Below are 17,911 nucleotides of genomic sequence, written 5' to 3'. Positions count from 1 at the left end.
TAGTAACGGTAAGCATATTGAACAACATCAACGCCCACAACTACTTTGTGTTCTACTCGTGCAAAGAATCTACGCAATAGACCTAGCTCATGATGCCACTGTTGGGGAACGTAGCAGAAATTCAAAAAAATTTCCTACGTATCACCAAGATCTATCTATGGAGAGACCAGCAACGAGTAGAAAGGAGAGTGCATCTACATACCCTTGTAGATCGCTAAGCGGAAGCGTTCAAGTGAACGGGGTTGATGGAGTCGTACTCGTCGTGATTCAGATCACCGATGATCAAGTGCCGAACGGACGGCACCTCCGCGTTCAACACACGTACAGCCCGGTGACGTCTCCCACGCCTTGATCCAGCAAGGAGAGAGGGAGAGGTTGAGGAAGACTCCATCCAACAGCAGCACAACGGCGTGGTGGTGGTGGAGGAGCGTGGCAATCCCGCAGAGCTTCGCCAAGCACCATGGGAGAAGAGGAGGAGAATTTGGGAGAGAGGGAGGGGCTGCACCAAAGGCATAAGGTGTGTTTGGGAGGCCCTCCTACCCCACTATATATAGGGATCCCAAGGGGGGGGGTGCGCCAGCCCCTAGGAGATGCAATCTCCAAGGGGGCGGCGGCCAGGGGAGGAGTCCTCCCCCCGCCCCCCCAAGGCACCTAGGAGGTGCCTTCCCCTGCTGGGACTCTTCCTTTAGGGTTTCCCCAGGCGCATGGGCCTCTTGGGGCTGGTGCCCTTGGCCCATGTAGGCCAAGGCGCACCCCATACAGCCCATGTGGCCCCCCGGGGCAGGTGGCCCCAACCGGTGGGCCCCCGGGACCCTTCCGGTGGTCCCGGTACAATACCGATGACCCCGAAACTTGTCCCGATGGCCGAAACAGGACTTCCTATATATAAATCCTTACCTCCGGACCATTCCGGAACTCCTCGTGACGTCCGGGATCTCATCCGGGACTCCGAACAACATTCGGTAACCACATACAAGCTTCCTTTATAACCCTAGCGTCATCGAACCTTAAGTGTGTAGACCCTACGGGTTCGGGAGACATGCAGAGATGACCGAGACGTTCTCCGGTCAATAACCAACAGCGGGATCTGGATACCCATGTTGGCTCCCACATGTTCCACGATGATCTCATCGGATGAACCACGATGTCAAGGACTTAATCAATCCCGTATTCAATTCCCTTTGTCTATCGGTATGTTACTTGCCCGAGATTCGATCGTCGGTATACCGATACCTTGTTCAATCTCGTTACCGGCAAGTCACTTTACTCGTTCCGTAACACATCATCCCGTGATCAACTCCTTGGTCACATTGCGCATATGATGATGTCCTACCGAGTGGGCCCAGAGATACCTCTCCGTTTACACGGAGTGACAAATCCCAGTCTCGATCTGCATAAAACAATATATACTTTCGGAGATACCCGTAGTGCACCTTTATAGTCACCCAGTTACGTTGTGACGTTTGATACACCCAAAGCACTCCTACGGTATCTAGGAGTTACACGATCTCATGGTCAAAGGAAGAGATACTTGACATTGGCAAAGCTCTAGCAAATGAACTACTCGATCTTTTGTGCTAGTCTTAGGATTGGGTCTTGTCCATCACATCATTCTCCTAATGATGTGATCCCGTTATCAACGACATCCAATGTCCATAGCCAGGAAACCATGACTATCTGTTGATCACAACGAGCTAGTCAACTAGAGGCTCACTAGGGACATATTGTGGTCTATGCATTCACACGTGTATTACGATTTCCGGATAATACAGTTATAGCATGAATAAAAGACAATTATCATGAACAAGGAAATATAATAATAATACTTTTATTATTGCCTCTAGGGCATATTTCCAACAGTAGGCACCTCCAGTGTAGTAGGAGTCATCGTCGACGGTAGCATCTGGCTCCTGGACTCCAACATCTGGTCGCAACAACCAGGTATGGAAAGGGGAAAAGGGGGGAGCAAAGCAACCATGAGTACTCATCCAAAGTACTCGCAAGCAAGGAGCTACACTACATATGCATTGGTATCAATGAAAGGGGGTAGTATATGTGGACTGAACTGCAGAATGCCGGAATAAGAGGGGGATAGCTAGTCATGTCGAAGACTACGCTTCTGGCCGCCTCCATCTTGCAGCATGTAGAAAAGAGTAGATGGTAAGTTCACCAAGTATCATTGCATAGCATAAACCTACCTGGTGATCTTCTCCTCGCCGCCCTGTGAGAGAGCGATCACCGGGTTGTATCTGGCACTTGAAAGGGTGTGTTTTATTAAATATCCGGTTCTAGTTGTCATAAGGTCAAGGTACAACTCTCGGTCGTCCTTTTACCGAGGGACACGACTATTCAAATAGATAAACTTCCCTGCAGGGGTGCACCACATTTCCTAACACGCTCGATCCCCTTTGTCCGGACACACTTTTCTGGGTCATGCCCGGCCTCGGAAGATCAACACGACACAACCCTACCTAGGCACAACAGAGAGGTCAGCACGCCGGCCTAAATCCTATGGTGCAGGGTTCTGGGCCCATCGCCCATTGCACACCTGCACCTTGCGTACGGGGGCGGCGAGCAGACCTAGCCTCCCTTATACAAGAGCAGGCGTTCCAATCCAACCCGGCGCGCGCCGCTCAGTCGCTGACATCACGAAGGCTTCGGCTGAAACCACGACGTCGAGTGCCCATAACTGTCCCCGCGTAGTTGGTTAGTGCGTATAGGCCAGTGGCCAGACTCAGATCAAATACCCAGATCTCGTTAAGCGTGTTATTTTGAAGTAACCGCGAACGCCGACCAGGGCCAGGCCCACCTCTCTCCTAGGTAGTCTCAACCTGCCCTGTCGCTCCGCCACAAAGATCCACCCAGAGGGCCTTCGGGACAAAGATCCTTTCAGCCCCCCAATCCGTGAATCACTCGCGGGTACTCTACGAGCCGACCCGTCTTTAGTCATCACATGTATCATGTATAAGATATATAATATATACCCGTGATCACCTCCCTATTATCACGGCCCGATAGTATAGCATGGCAGACAGACAAGAATGTTGGGTCACTGATGAAATACTAGCATCCTATACTGAGGATTTAGGATTGCAGGAAAGGTATCATCAACTGTAGCAACAATGACAGGCTATGCAATAGAATAGGATTAACTGAAAGCAGTAACATGCTACACTACTCTAATGCAAGCTGTAGAGAGAAGGAATAGGCGATATCTAGTGCTCAAGGGGGGGCTTGCCTCGTTGCTCTGGCAAGAAAGAGGGGTCATCAACAGCGTAGTCGATCGGGGCACCAGCAGCGGCGTCAGTCTCATAGTCTATCGGAGAGAAGAGGGGAATGCATATAATGCAAACAGATGCATAGCGATGCATGGCATGACAAGTAGCGCTGCTAGGGGTCCCCTAACGCAGTATGAGGTGATATCGGTGAAGGGGGGAAACATCCGAGAAAGTATCCTTGGTGTTTCGCATTTTCGAACAGACAGACTGGAGGGGAAAAGTTGCATGATCACTATGCTAGGGATGTGTGGCGGACAAACGGGCTGCGTATCCGGATTCGTCTCGTCGATCTGAGCAACTTTAATGTACAAAGTGTTTTCATCCGAGTTACGGATTATTTTATATGATTTTCCAAAGTTTTAATCATTTTTCAAATTTATTTTAATTCGAGAATAAAACAGTAAAATACTTTTGTTACCTAGTGCTACCTAGCCCATGTGTATGACAGTGGGACCATGGTTGGTCCAATCAACAGCAGTTGACCAGTCAATGTTGACTGGTCAACTAGGTCAAGGGGACCCACATGTAAGTGTCACATGTGCTAATAAAAGTAGCTAGACTAAACTAAACTAGAGGGGCCACACGTCATCTACACATTTGACTAACTAAACAAATAAACTAACCTAATCTCTACTACCTAAGGGGACGACCCCATACACACATTGACACATACGCACACAGACTACGCCATGGATGGCTAGCAGTAGCAGCTTGTGGCAACAGGCGGCATTAGCAGCGGCAACTAGCACTGGCAGTAGGGAAGCAGCAAGTAGCAGCGGCCAACAGCAAAACAGCAGCAAGCGGTGGCCGCAACGACGTCGTAAGGTAGCAGCGGCAGTAGAGTAGCAGCAGCACTAACAGGGAGAGGAGCCAAGCAGCAGCGGCAAGGCAGAACGCAGTAGGAAGAGCAGTGCGAAGCAACAGCCGGTGGCAGCGGCTACGGCCGAGCGCCGGCCAGGCGGCTCCGGGCGCTGAGCGGGCGGAGAGTGGGCGGCGCGAGCGCACGGGCAGGGGATGCGGGCGTGGCGGCCAGAGGCTCGTGGTGTGGCCAGAGGGCTTGAGGACGCGCACGGCGAGACAGCGAGCTTCGGTCGCGACGAAAACGGCGGCTACAGGCGGGAATTCGAGTACTAGGGAGAGGGCTTTCGAGCGGGTTCTCACCGGGGAGCACAAGAAAGGCTCGGCATGGGACGGGAGCAGCAGAGGGTGCCGGAATCGACGATGGCGCTGCGGTGTCCGGAGGTGGAAGAAGGCCCCGATCCGTTGGACTTGGTGCATTCCAGCTCGATCCTTGGACGTAGTCGAAGCAGTGGGCGGCGATGAATCGGCGGGACAAATCCTCAGGAGCCCAGGAGCTCGGTGAGCGCGAGAACAACGAAGGCCATGGTGGTGCTGGTTCGGCCTAGCGGGGGCGGAGAGGTCGATGGAGGCGCTAGGAAGGGAGGAGAATGGAGCTAGGGTTCGGGGGCATCAGACGACGACTTTATAGGCGGGGGAGGGGGTGGATGGCCGCCACGCACGGCCATCACCGGCAGATGGCCGCCACGACACCCGTGCCTCGTGTAGCGAGAGGTGGGAGGCAAGTGGGGCTTGGCCTGGGCCGTTTTCATAGATGGGCCAAGTGGCCCAGTAGATTAGGTTTCTATTCTTTTTACTAGTATTTTCTATTTACTTTTCTGTTTATTCATTTAACTACTATTTTGTACTATCCATTTGCATCAAAATACTTTTATAAAATGTAAAACCTTGCCATATAATTACTATGCATTATTTTGCACTGCCACAAAAAGTTTGGGTTCAAAATAATTTATTAAGTTTGAGTTTATATTTAAATAAAAAAAAGTGTTGTTGGTCCACTATTTTAATATCCAGAGGCAATTTTATATTTTCAAAAAAATGTTAATTCTTTCATGAAAAATTGTAAGGGAATATCCGCATCCCACCGGACATTTTTGTTTTACGTTTGAAGAAATAATAATTTGACTTTATTTTAAATTTGAATTTGAATCGGTTTCGAATCAACGTGAGTTTATCAACAGTAACCGAGGTAACATGACATCATTAGCAGAGGTTCATTGTAGCTTAACTATCTGGGCGTCACAGTGGGTCCCCTCCACTTATCCTTGCACCCACACATTTTGTCTTGCTCCAGAAAAAATCACTAGTCAGCTCAAACCTGAGTTCTTGCTCATCTTGCTGCCATTTTCGATCTCCTTGCTCAAAGCTCTATTCACAAAACTGCTTTGGGGGATTGTTCTTTGGTATGTGACTCCAATGGTCCAATTAGTTTTTGTTCTAGTGATTTATTCATTGCAGATTTTTGCTGCTTAGGTGGCCCTATTCTTGAGCTTGCATATCAAATTTATGTGGTCAAAAGTAGTTTTAATTCATGATATAGCCTCTAGGCACTTGTAGGAGTAGTTTCTATCAATCTTGTTGAGTTCGGTTCATTTTTATTTTAAATTACTAAAAAATTCAAAAAAACAGAAAAAGCTGAAGAGATTTTTGAGGGGCTTATCGAGCCAAAGCTCGAAGGATAAGCAAAGTGAAGAGAACAAGAAGCCGAAGTATAATCTCCCTCGTACTACGGAGGTTCGGCCATGTGAATGGCCTTGTGATGAGTTCTTGAGAGAAGCCGGGATTCATGAAGATTTTTATCATTTGGCTAAGAATGCAGGCCTCACCGCCTTCCTCCACGACCAGCGTGGGCAGTATCTCTTACTCACCAATATCTTTGTGCAAAATTTTCATTTCCATGCTAGGAGATCACCACCTTCGGTGGAATTTTATTTATATGATGAGCATAAGGAGATGTCACTTTATGATTTTTGCCGGGTCTGTTTGATGCTCTTTGAGGGCAGCATAGAGGAATCACATCGTAATGATGTGGAGGGATTTATTGATATGATTGCTGCAAGGGAAACGAGGAAAGTTTCTGATGCGAGAATCACTAGCATACATTTTCCTGTTCTACGTTACTTCACAATATTTGCTAGTAGATGTTTGATTGGTTGCGGGAACTGTGGAAACCTTAGTGCCCCTGATATTGTTATTTTGCGCCATGCCTTGTTTCGTGATACTACTTTCAGTTTAGGCGCTATTGTTGCTAAACGGTTAAATCTAAAACGTACTAAGGGCCCCTTCCCCGGAGGCATCTTTGCCTCGCGCCTTGCTTCACACTTTAATATACCTATCAGACATCATGAGAAAGAGGAAAAGTTGCTGCCTCCTATTGTTCTAGATTACAAGAGTATGGTAGCACATGAGTTTATTGTTAAAGATAAGAAGAAGACACTCAAATATAAACTGATATTTAACAAAAATTATTGTGAGTTTATTACCTTGCCTGCGCCCTCTTTGTTCAACATATTTTCAGGCATGTACCTTGTTCTGCCGGAGGCCATTCATGCCTACCAGAGCCAGATGTCAGCTGTAGAGCCGGAGCCACCATCTGATCCTCACCGCCAGTCTGTTTATCAGTGGAATCCGGAGGAGATCGCCAACCAGTGGAAGCCTGACGATTCTCCTTAGTACACCGGAGAGAGCAGTTTTGATCCATGGGCATAGACCAACTTAGGCCAAAAATCCTAAGCTTGGGGGAGTACGTATTTGTCAGCGACATTACATTCATGTTCACACACTCATGCCAAGTTGTCGGTGCTCATACTTTTTCATTGTATCATCCATGCTAGTTTATTTTCCTTTTAAGCTTTCTTCTTGTGTGTTTGAAAAATTTAATAAAAACCAAAAAAATTAGTTGTAGATTTTAGCTAGTTTACTTTTCATGCCTGTAGTAGTAGTAATTAAAAAGAAAACCCAAAAAAGATTTCTCGTTCTTCTTTTGCTTGTTGGGAGCTTTCCCGTGTAAATAGTTTTGTTTCTTTTCTTTTTCTTCGGGGGTCGAGAGGAGAAGACCATAATGAAAATGCTGAGTGGCTCTCATATGAATTATTGTTGATCTAACAAAGAGCCCATATTACCTTGTCTTCTCTCTTGAATTGAATGCTTGTAGATTCCAGCTTAGTCCAATGCACGTGCACTATTATTATTATCCACACTATTCGGTTGTGCAAGTGAAAGGCAATAATGATGATATATGATGAACTGATTGAGATGAGAAAAGCTGGTATGAACTCGACCTCTCTTGTTTTTGTAAATATGATTAGTTCATCGTTCCTGATTCAGCCTATTATGAATGAAACATGTTTGCAATGACAATTAGAGATTATAGTTGCTTATGCCGTGCTTAATTAGCTAAGAGTTTATAATGGTTTACCTTGCGTGCCAACATGCTATTAAAATGGTTGTGATGTGGTATGATAGGGTGGTATCCTCCTTTGAACGATTCGAGTGGCTTGACATGGCACATGTTCACGCATGTAGTTGAAACAAAATCAACATAGCCTCTACGATATTTATGTTCATGATGAATTATATCCTACTCATGCTTGCATTCAGTGTTGATTAATTTTAATGCATGTTCATGACTATTGTCGCTCTCTAGCTGGTCGCTTCCCAGTCTTTTTCTAGCCTTCACTTGTACTAAGCGGAAATACTGCTTGTGCATCCAACTCCATAAACCCCAAAGTTATTCCATATGAGTCCACCATACCTTCCTATATATGGTATCTACCTGCCATTCCAAGTAAATTTGTATGTGCCAAACTCTAAACCTTCAAATAAACATTTTTTTTATGCTCGAATAGCTCATGTATCAACTAGGGTTGTCTGTATCTTCCATGCTAGGCGGGTTATTCTCAAGGGGAGTGGACTCCACTCCTCACGAGAAAATGGCTGGTCACCGGGATGCCCAGTCCCATGCTCAAATCAAATCAAAATAATTGCAAAGAGAACTCCCCTGGGATTGTTGTTAGTTAGAGGCACCCGTTGTTTCGGGCAAGCCATGGATTGATGCTTGTTGGTGGTGGGGGAGTATAAATTTTACCATTCTTCTTGGGAACCGCCTCTAATGTGTGTAGCATGGAAGATATCGAGATCTCTCGGTTGTTATGTTGACAATGGAAGTATACCGCTCAAAATATTATTCATCTCTGTTTCATAACCGAGCTCTGGCACCTCTACAAATCCCTGCTTCCCTCTGCGAAGGGCATATCTATTTACTTTTATGTTGAGTCATCATCCTCGTATTAAAAAGCACGAGTTGGAGAGCACCACTATCATTTGCATGTATTATTGTTAGTTTACATTGAGTATGACTTGACTGGATCTCTTTTACCATGAATTACAATGTCTAGTCAGTCCTTGATCTTCAGGGGTGCTCTGCATTTATGTTTTGCGGTCTCAGAAAGGGCGAGCGAGATACCATCTTGTTATATCATATTATGATTGTTTTGAGAAAGTGTTGTCATCCGAGATTTATTATTATTGCTCGCTAGTTGATTATGCCATTGATATGAGTAAACATGAGACCTAAATGTTATTGTGAATATGGTTAGTTCATAATCTTTGCTAAAAACTTGAATGCTGGCTTTACATATTTACAACAACCAGAGCAAACAGAGTTTGTAAAAGTTTTTCTTTATCACTTTCAATTTATCAACTGAATTTCTTGAGGACAAGCAAAGGTTTAAGCTTGGGGGAGTTGACACGTCTTCGTCGTATCTACTTTTCCAAACACTTTTGCCCTTGTTTTGGACTCTAACTTGCATGATTTGAATGGAACTAACCTGGACTGACGCTGTTTTTAGCAGAATTGCCATGGTGTTATTTTTATGCAGAAATAAAAGTTCTCGGAATGACCTGAAAATCAACGGAGATTATTTTCGGAATATATAAAAAATACTGGCAAAAAGATCCACGTCAGGAGGCCCACACCCTGTCCACGAGGATGGGGGCGCGCCTACCCCCTAGGCGCACCCCCTGCCTCGTGGGCCCCCTGACGCTCCACCGACCTCAATCCAACTCCATATATTCGTGTTCAGGGAGAAAAAAATCAGAGAGAAGGATTCATCGCGTTTTATGATACGGAGCCGCCGCCAAGCCCTAAACTCTCTCAGGAGGGCTAGTCTGGAGTTCGTTCGGGGCTCCGGAGAGGGGAATCCGTCATCATCAACCTTCCTCCATCACCAATTTCATGATGCTCACCGCCGTGCGTGAGTAATTCCATCGTAGGCTTGCTGGACGGTGATGGGTTGGATGAGATTTATCATGTAATCGAGTTGGTTTTGTTAGGGTTTGATCCCTAGTATCCACTATGTTCTGAGATTGATGTTGCTATGACTTTGCTATGCTTAATGCTTGCCACTAGGGCCCGAGTGCTATGATTTCAGATCTGAACCTATTATGTTTTCATGAATACTAGTTGACCCGTTGCGCCAAATGGCGCATAGACCTGCTGAAAACATGTTGTCGATGAAAATAGTTTCATGCTGCAAGAACCTTCAACTAAAGCCATGTTCGCGATGAAAATAGTTTCCTTTACTAAGGACAGGTCATGTATATACAGTCGGTTTAGTTGTGTTCTGCTAAATCCATATGCGCCTTGAAAAAAAACATGGTTTAATTTGCAGAGCCTCACGTGTTTCAAGTATGAATAAAAACTACGAACTCTTTTTGTGCGATTCAAACACATTTCCAGAGAGAGAGTCAGAAGCATACCCCTCTCTCATTATGATTATTACTAAAAGGTATTAAATTCAAAATAGACAATTTCATTTACTTGAAGCACTTGAAGAAAGAGAACTTAGACATACTTTTACGCAATGCTCATTTAACCTGTGAAGGACTACGCAATGCGTGAAGGACAAAAATATTCCATCGTCTTTGAATGATGAACTAAACTAAATAAGAAATATATACAGTAAATTCATTCAAAGTAGAAAAGGGATACATGGTGTTATCTTAGTAAAATAAATTACATCATTAGAAGAGAAAAGGGAATAAAACCTCATTTAACCTGTGAAGGACTACGCAATGCGTGAAGGACAAAAATATTCCATCGTCTTTGAATGATGAACTAAACTAAATAAGAAATATATACAGTAAATTCATTCAAAGTAGAAAAGGGATACATGGTGTTATCTTAGTAAAATAAATTACATCATTAGAAGAGAAAAGGGAATAAAACCAAACATGGAATTGAGATTAATACGTCTAGGAGAAGGTCGTAGACATCACTATGATCATTTTACGGCCTGGGGAGCAAAGGATCCATGGTTTTTATATGCGTTCAACTCCTTGCGAAGACCCTGCAGCCATCACAATCATTCATGGCACAAAGAGGGGAAGCAAACACCTCAACAAGATTCGTGAGGAAGTGCCCAAGGAAAGAAAAAAGAAGGTTAGGTCTGAACTGTGAGGAAGTGCCCAAGGAAAGAAAAAAGAAGGTTAGGTCTGAACTGTAAGAACGTGCTCATAAATATGAATTGTCATGGGCAAGATGAAATGCGAGAACAAGCACTGATGAGTAATGATATACTGAAAATTTCCTCTCTTTGTTGTTGTTAGCCCTTGTTTTTCGAATATACATCGGAGGCACTCAGGTTGTACTCATATCTACAACCCAATCCCGTAGCTCTTTTCTCTTTACAACCTACAGACAGATTGAACAAATGGAGATTGCTATATGGTGGACTACCTACAGATTACTAACTTTACAAAATCCCTTGCATCCTCTCAATTTCTGATCCTATGGAATTCATTGTCATTAGGCACCTTTTGACCATTATATCCAGAATCGAACAGTTTGGGGTATGCCAGAGGGTTTCAGAATCTCTTGAGAAGCACCAAATGCTTTATTTCACTCCAGTTTTCATCATGACCATCAAATCCTGATCATGCAGTCAACAATGCCATCCATGCCTTTGGTGCCTTTGTTGCACAAAGGCAGAGGATATGCATCCCTCAGTTATGTATGCTAACGCCTAGATCATGTTCCATCTTGTTGGCACATGCAATCAGGCATTGGTAAGGTGTATCTGGAATCATTAGGTTTCCTGAATGTGATGCCCCTTATGTCACTATGGTGCAGTATTTCCAGCATGTGGTGCTTGAATCGACTCCATCTGCAGTTCAAAGAAACAATTTGAGTTTCATATACCACTATATCCATTTACATGTTAAGCAAAGATGGACAAACATTTAGAGCATGTATGTGAAGGTCAACTCGGAGATGTATTTCAATTTGTTAACATGGATAATGCATTTCGAAAAGTAGGCAATAGCTACAGTCTTGGATGGTGAAGGAATAACAAGGGCAGTGAACTGCTTCAGCAGTTTGATTTGGTGAAAGATTCCAGCATATACTCAAAACTGAAACTGATTCGGTGTGATTTGTAATACTTTGTTGACGATATAATGGCAGCTCAAACTGACCTGATATTTGGGTCATCAAAAGATAAGACCAGCTTCCGTTTGTCGGGTTTTATTGTCTTTGCATTCCCTCCTAACAGGTAACGCCTGTGTCCCATCAAAAAGTGAGGGAAGTTCCCCCTTGAGTCGTCACAAACACTTCGCTCTGAACACAGACGATGTAATCTAATGCTACTAACCAAGAGGAGTACCCCTACAGAGAATAGGTTGGTGAGTAACGGTATGAAGATTCAATGTGAATTGATGAACAGTTCAATGCATGCATATTCATCTGACATTCAAAACAACATCCAGCTAGGCTGATGGGCTGGCTGGCGGAAACAATACCTCAAACTCAGCAAGCTCTTCAGACAATGCAAGAGTGTCCTTGGTTTGTAAAAGAGGGAACATCTGGCGAAGGGGGACCATGTATTTTGCAGCATTGTATATTTTACCGGAGACAACGTAGAGGAAGGTTGTATCGTCAAACCCCATGCCTCGCAGCATCATACCAACCTGCTCAAATTCAGTCAGTTAACATATTAGCTCTAGTGAGTATATTTACATATTTGAAAGCTTCTAAATTTATTCTGAATTCTACTAAAGAGACGCAACTGATGGAACTGAACTTAAAGGTTATTATTATTGACCTGAAGCATCACAAACTAAGCAACAAACATCAATTCTAGTATAACAGAAAATGTCAGCACCAGTGAAAATTGATGCTTCTAGTGACATCTGTTAGTAGTGAACAGAAAGATATAAGTTGATTAGTATATACCATTTGAATGCTAAGAAACAGAAATTAAATATATAAAACCCAGGTGGCTATAAATGGTCACGGAGGTAAAGCCCGATGAGAAATTATAAACCTGGCTCAAATATAAATGGAAGCCACCACAAACTCAATCTTGTAGCAGGATGCGAAACATGGCCACGGATCGTGTACCAATTATGCTATAGAAATGTGAAAAAGAAGTGTCTTGTGTGTAAAAGCTTCTGCTTCTTTATTTCTGAAGTTCCTAGAGCTTCGTACACACAGGTTGCTCATACTCTTGATTTTCCGACCAATGTGAAAACTGTCTCATACCAAGGGAAATTACAAAGTAAAGTTTCTAAGCAAGCAGGGGGCTGTAAACTAATGATCTTTCTTTGGAAGACAGGATTGGGTATGTTCTTTGTTTACTCGGAGTTTTTTTGGCATGCACTGTCGAATTCTGATGATAACAGCTTAGTGCCATTCTAAGTTTGGTTCTGAATGATAACATCTTTTGGCCTTAATTTTTAATTCTTTGTAAGAAATACTTGGATATATAGTCCACCAAAAAACACATGAACTCAAGCAAGCATGCAATCTTCTTGATTGTTCTGATGACACTCAACCAATACGTGATGTATTTTTGACTCGTAGCCTGAATGCACAGATTTCGGATCTTGGTAGTCTTTGCTGTGTATAAACAAACGTAAATGAAGCCATCTGTCATCACTTTATGAACATCAACAACTAAAGCATAAAAATAAACCATGCATGCATGCAGGATTCATCAACGTCCTCCCCTGCTGGACTGCTAGTGAAATATTTGTCCTCGCTAGGTTATCTGTGATGTATTAAAGAGAACCAATGGACATACGTATAGTTGATGTTGCATAAACCAGTGCACTATTTAATTCAGCGAATCAGTTATGGTAAAAAGAAAAAGAAACACTGAGTTTGTAACATAGACGCGCATCATCAGGCACACTCCCACATCAATTGATGATTGGCACGGCCAAGGTTCAAGATATGTAGATTATATGGATTAAGTTAACACAGTTGTCATGTTGGTGGGTAAATTATTGTGTCCATCATTTAAAGAATTGTCCGCCTATGTGGGGCACACATAAATTCAAACATGGTTTTTATCTCTCGTAGGGATAAGGTACAATTTCATATTAGTGTTTACAGCAAGTAAAGATTATGGGTATCTACTTTTCCTATTTCACAAAGATACTGACATCACCACAATGGTGACGAAGTGAACAAACCTTGGCAATGTAAGAAAAAAAACTTTTGCAAGAAAAGAAACTTTTCTAATCGATTGAAGTGTGACCCTATTTCTACAAAGAAGGTGTAATCTATAAGCATCACCAAAGGAAACATCAGACGAACAAAACAAATGAAAGGCCACGATAAGAAGTAAAAAAAAATTGAATTCAGTGTGCGGAATATATGTTTATACACCCAACCTAGAATCTGATAATACAGTTTGCAGCCATAAATGCAATAAACGGAAGGAAAAACATAAGATTTGGTACATCCTTGACAAACTATTCATGTGTGCCATCTTGGCCAAAAACATAGGAAATCATGATCCTCGAAATGACAACTTTCGAAGTCCTAAAGCTCGCTAAGATGATTAATAAGCATAGAGCCAGAGTCAAGGCACAAAGAAATATCTGCAACGTAAAGCATGTCATCATTTATTTCTACACCAAAGTATACTACTGCCGTAGTACCGCGCCGTCTAATTACTAAGTGAAGAAATCATTGAAGCATGAATCACACAAACCAAACAATACTAAGCAAGGAATAATTAAGGTCTAAATGCAGGCACATACCTCTGCTTATAGAAGTGTCTCTTACAGCACTCTATTTCATAACTTGATTACAGATTTAAGCTTCCAGGCATGCACCTAAGAACCAGACATGGCACCAATGAGCATTGATATATTAGCAAATATATTCCTTAAATTCAGAGGTGATAAAAAAGAACACCCATTCAGTTACCATTTCTACAATGGTTTGGGAATTAGCAAGTGTGGAAGTTCTATTTCTGTAAAGACTCTTGATCAAATGCATTTCTTCCAGAAAGATAAAATTGGTACCATCAAGAGTTCAAGACCATTGGAGCACAGAATATCATGAAAACACCTTTATACTATGGAAATAAGCACCTTCTCCCCTTAATACATGGTTATATTTGTTCTTCTTCTCCTGTGTCAGATCGTAATTCATTTAATCATAACCTTTATAGTATGGAATATTAATAATCGGGCTCAACATCTGATGTAGTCGGACTAAATAATGTACCATTAGTTTTCCCATGAAAAATAGGCAAGCCATATTAGATTTTTGAAATAAAAAGGCAAAACCTGCAGCAAGCATGTTCGTCTGCACCATCTTGTGGTCCTTTATCATCGAGATAATACCCATACGCATATGTGCATTGCAGCACTTGTATGCATTCTATGATCTGTCGTAGTTAAGGATGATAGGGTAGGCGTGTCAGAAAAAGGAAGGCTATATTAAAAGCATAGAACCAGTTTATGGGCATCATAAGATATTTAGCCTATGACCAAGCTTCGGGTATGAACTTTAGTTCAGTCTCTGGTATTCCAAGGATATCACTTAACTTCGTAAGCTAGATGAGAACAAATAGCCAATCGGCAGCGCCGCTGAATTATGAGCCTCAATTAGGCAGCGCCGCTGAACTCTACACTGTGTGATCCTTCCTCATTTAATAATATAATTGTATAAGCATGCTGGAAAGAAGCTAGCAAATTATCTGTTTATCATTCCTCTAATCCTTGAGGCATTTAGGCGGTCAGGCCAAATTTGGAACTGAATAATGCATGTAGCAATTTAATAGTGTACCTATGGAGACAAGCTAAGAGCCAATGTAACAAAACACACGATAGATTTACAAAGTACTACAGATCACCTGAAAGTTTGCCAAATAACAGGCACACCAAATTGTAAGCAGAGCTGGTAATTCCTCCGTCAAACTAACAGAACACGAGAGGAGTAAGCCATTGCCCAGCAAATTTACCTCGAGGGATAGAATAGGACAACTCCTGCAAGGGTAAAAAAAGATAAAACAAGAACAGAGTCAGTCATGAACAGAACATGCAAAGGAATAGATAGACCAGCATGGAAGAGACCTTCACACAAAAGAAATAACTCACCCACGTACATTTGCTTCCCAAACACAAACAACAGAGCATGCAATTGAATCCAGTCAGCCGCGAGCTCGCCTTCTCTCCCATGATCTCCCCTCCCCCGATCCCCTTCTTCACTCCCGTCGCTCTCTCAGTTTTCGATTTGGAGCGGGAGGGACCGACAGAGCCATCCAGCGGTGGCGGCGGCGCCGACATGGGCCTGACGCGACCATGCAACAGTCAGACAGGGGAGGAAGAGAGGTTGCGAGGTGGATCTGGTGGCGGTGATGGGCCTCGCCGCCGGCCTCCTTTTTATCTCCCTTCTTTCTCTCCCTCGTTGTCCTCGTCTGCCACTCTTCATCGCCCTTTGCCTGCAGGTCGGCACCGTGGTGGGGATCCGGGAAGGAGGAGGGGGCGGAAGGGAGGAATGGTGCGACGGCTGTGAGAAGGAGCGGGTGGCTGTGGATGCGGTTACTGCGGGGATCGAGGGAAACGGGGGCTCGGGTTTGGGCGGCGGCTGGCATAGGACTGAGAGGAGGGAGGAGGAGGTAGGAGGAGGGAGGGGGCCGACGACACGGCGGAGGAGAGGAGGCGGCCGAGGCGAGCGGGGAGAAGAGGGGCGGCGACATGGGAGAGGATGGAGGGAGCGGGGAGGAGGGGACGAGCAGGGCTGGCAGCTAGGGTTTTGACGCGCGGGCGGAGCGGATTGGCAAATTCCCTTGGGACATGAACAAAGTTTACCCAGCCAACAAGCATGCAAGACGAGCCCACCAGTCATTGGCCAATGGAAACAACCATGAGATGAAAATCGAGTTTGACTGTTTTGAAGATCTAATGGCTTAGACGTGTCCGAGAGCCAGATCTGACGGCCCACGAAGGCCCAATCGGGGGAGCCTTCTGGAGAGGAGTTGGCTAGCCTCTTTTACCTTTTAAATATGTGAGTTTTTGATCCTATCTTGCAAGTCTATAGTCACCTATTATGTGTTATGATCCGTTAACCCCGAAGTGACAATAGTCGGGATACTTACCGGTGATGGTCGTAGTTTGAGGAGTTCATGTATTCACTATGTGTTAATGCTTTGGTCCGGTACTCTATTAAAAGGAGGCCTTAATATCCCTTAATTTCCAATAGGACCCCGCTGCTACGGGAGGGTAGGACAAAAGATGCCATGCAAGTTCTTTTCCATAAGCACGTATGACTATATTCGGAATACATGCCTACATTACATTGATGAACTGGAGCTAGTTCTGTGTCACCCTATGTTATAACTGTTGCATGATTGACCGCATCCGACATAATTCTCCATCACCGATCCAATGCCTACGAGCTTTTCATATATTGTTCTTCGCTTATTTACTTTTCCGTTGTTACTGTTACAATCACTATAAAACCAAAAATATTACTTCTTCTACCGTTACCACTACTATCATATTACTTTGCTACTAAATACTTTGCTGCAGATATTAAGTTTCCAAGTGTGGTTGAATTGACAACTCAGCTGCTAATACTTGAGAATATTTTTTGGCTCCCCTTGTGCCGAATCAATAAAGTTGGGTTGAATACTCTACCCACGAAAACTGTTGTGATCCCCTATACTTGTGGGTTATCACCTATCAGGCACCACCCCTTTCATTTCCCGTGCATTTCCCTTCCCCTTCTCTGATCCATGACCAAACCATAGACAAACCATAGCACCACAACCGCAACTTTCACCACGTCGAGCACACCAGATCTTGTACACTTGTTTGCTAGAGACCATTGTAGACTTAGTAATCAACCGAATGGGGGTGACGCGTTATAGGTAGGCCCATCCACTGTCACGCAGTAGCAGATCTAGCCATCCACGCAAGTGCAGCGACAGATCTAGTCCGTCCACGCCATCGACCAAGACAGGTCGGCATGGGAGGGGTGGTGGAGAAGAACATGCTACGTAATAAGAAATACACGCACAAACATGCCCAGGAACACTATGGGATTACAGGAAATGATGATCTCACCAACAATCTACAATGTAGAAGAGTAAGAAGAGTTGGCGAGGCTTTCCAATTCCCACATCTAAGTTATACCTCCCAACCATGAGAGTATTTTTTGGGATGAACAGTGGATCTATTGTTGAAGTTGACGGAACTTCTGAGGTGTCCGCGTATACCTATCTAGTAGTACCGCAACACTTCGTGGAACTAGCAAGAAGAAACTCTCGGTAGAACTACATAGAGAGGAAGCCCAGCGGCATCTCGCGGTCTAGATCAAGTCTAGATGGAGAGGGCGTGGCTAGCAAGGGATTCACCCGTGCAAGCTTATGGTGCGCCCCCTCGCACCTATATATAGGTGGAGGGCAAGGGGGTTGGCCGACCTAGGAGTAAAATCCTCCCAAGACTCCTCCTTGGTTGTCTTTCCCTCCCCC

General features: G+C 44.1%; 1 pseudogene; it reads right to left on the bottom strand.

The window, feature by feature from the left end:
- Window positions 1-11,099: 11,099 nt before the first annotated feature.
- LOC119315796 overlaps window positions 11,100-17,911 on the bottom strand; it is a 12,033-nt pseudogene continuing 5,221 nt past the window's right edge.

This window comes from Triticum dicoccoides, chromosome 6A (assembly GCF_002162155.2).
Source record: "Triticum dicoccoides isolate Atlit2015 ecotype Zavitan chromosome 6A, WEW_v2.0, whole genome shotgun sequence".
In the NCBI taxonomy this organism is placed as follows: domain Eukaryota; kingdom Viridiplantae; phylum Streptophyta; class Magnoliopsida; order Poales; family Poaceae; genus Triticum; species Triticum dicoccoides.
This window is presented reverse-complemented; position numbering and strand designations above follow the sequence as displayed.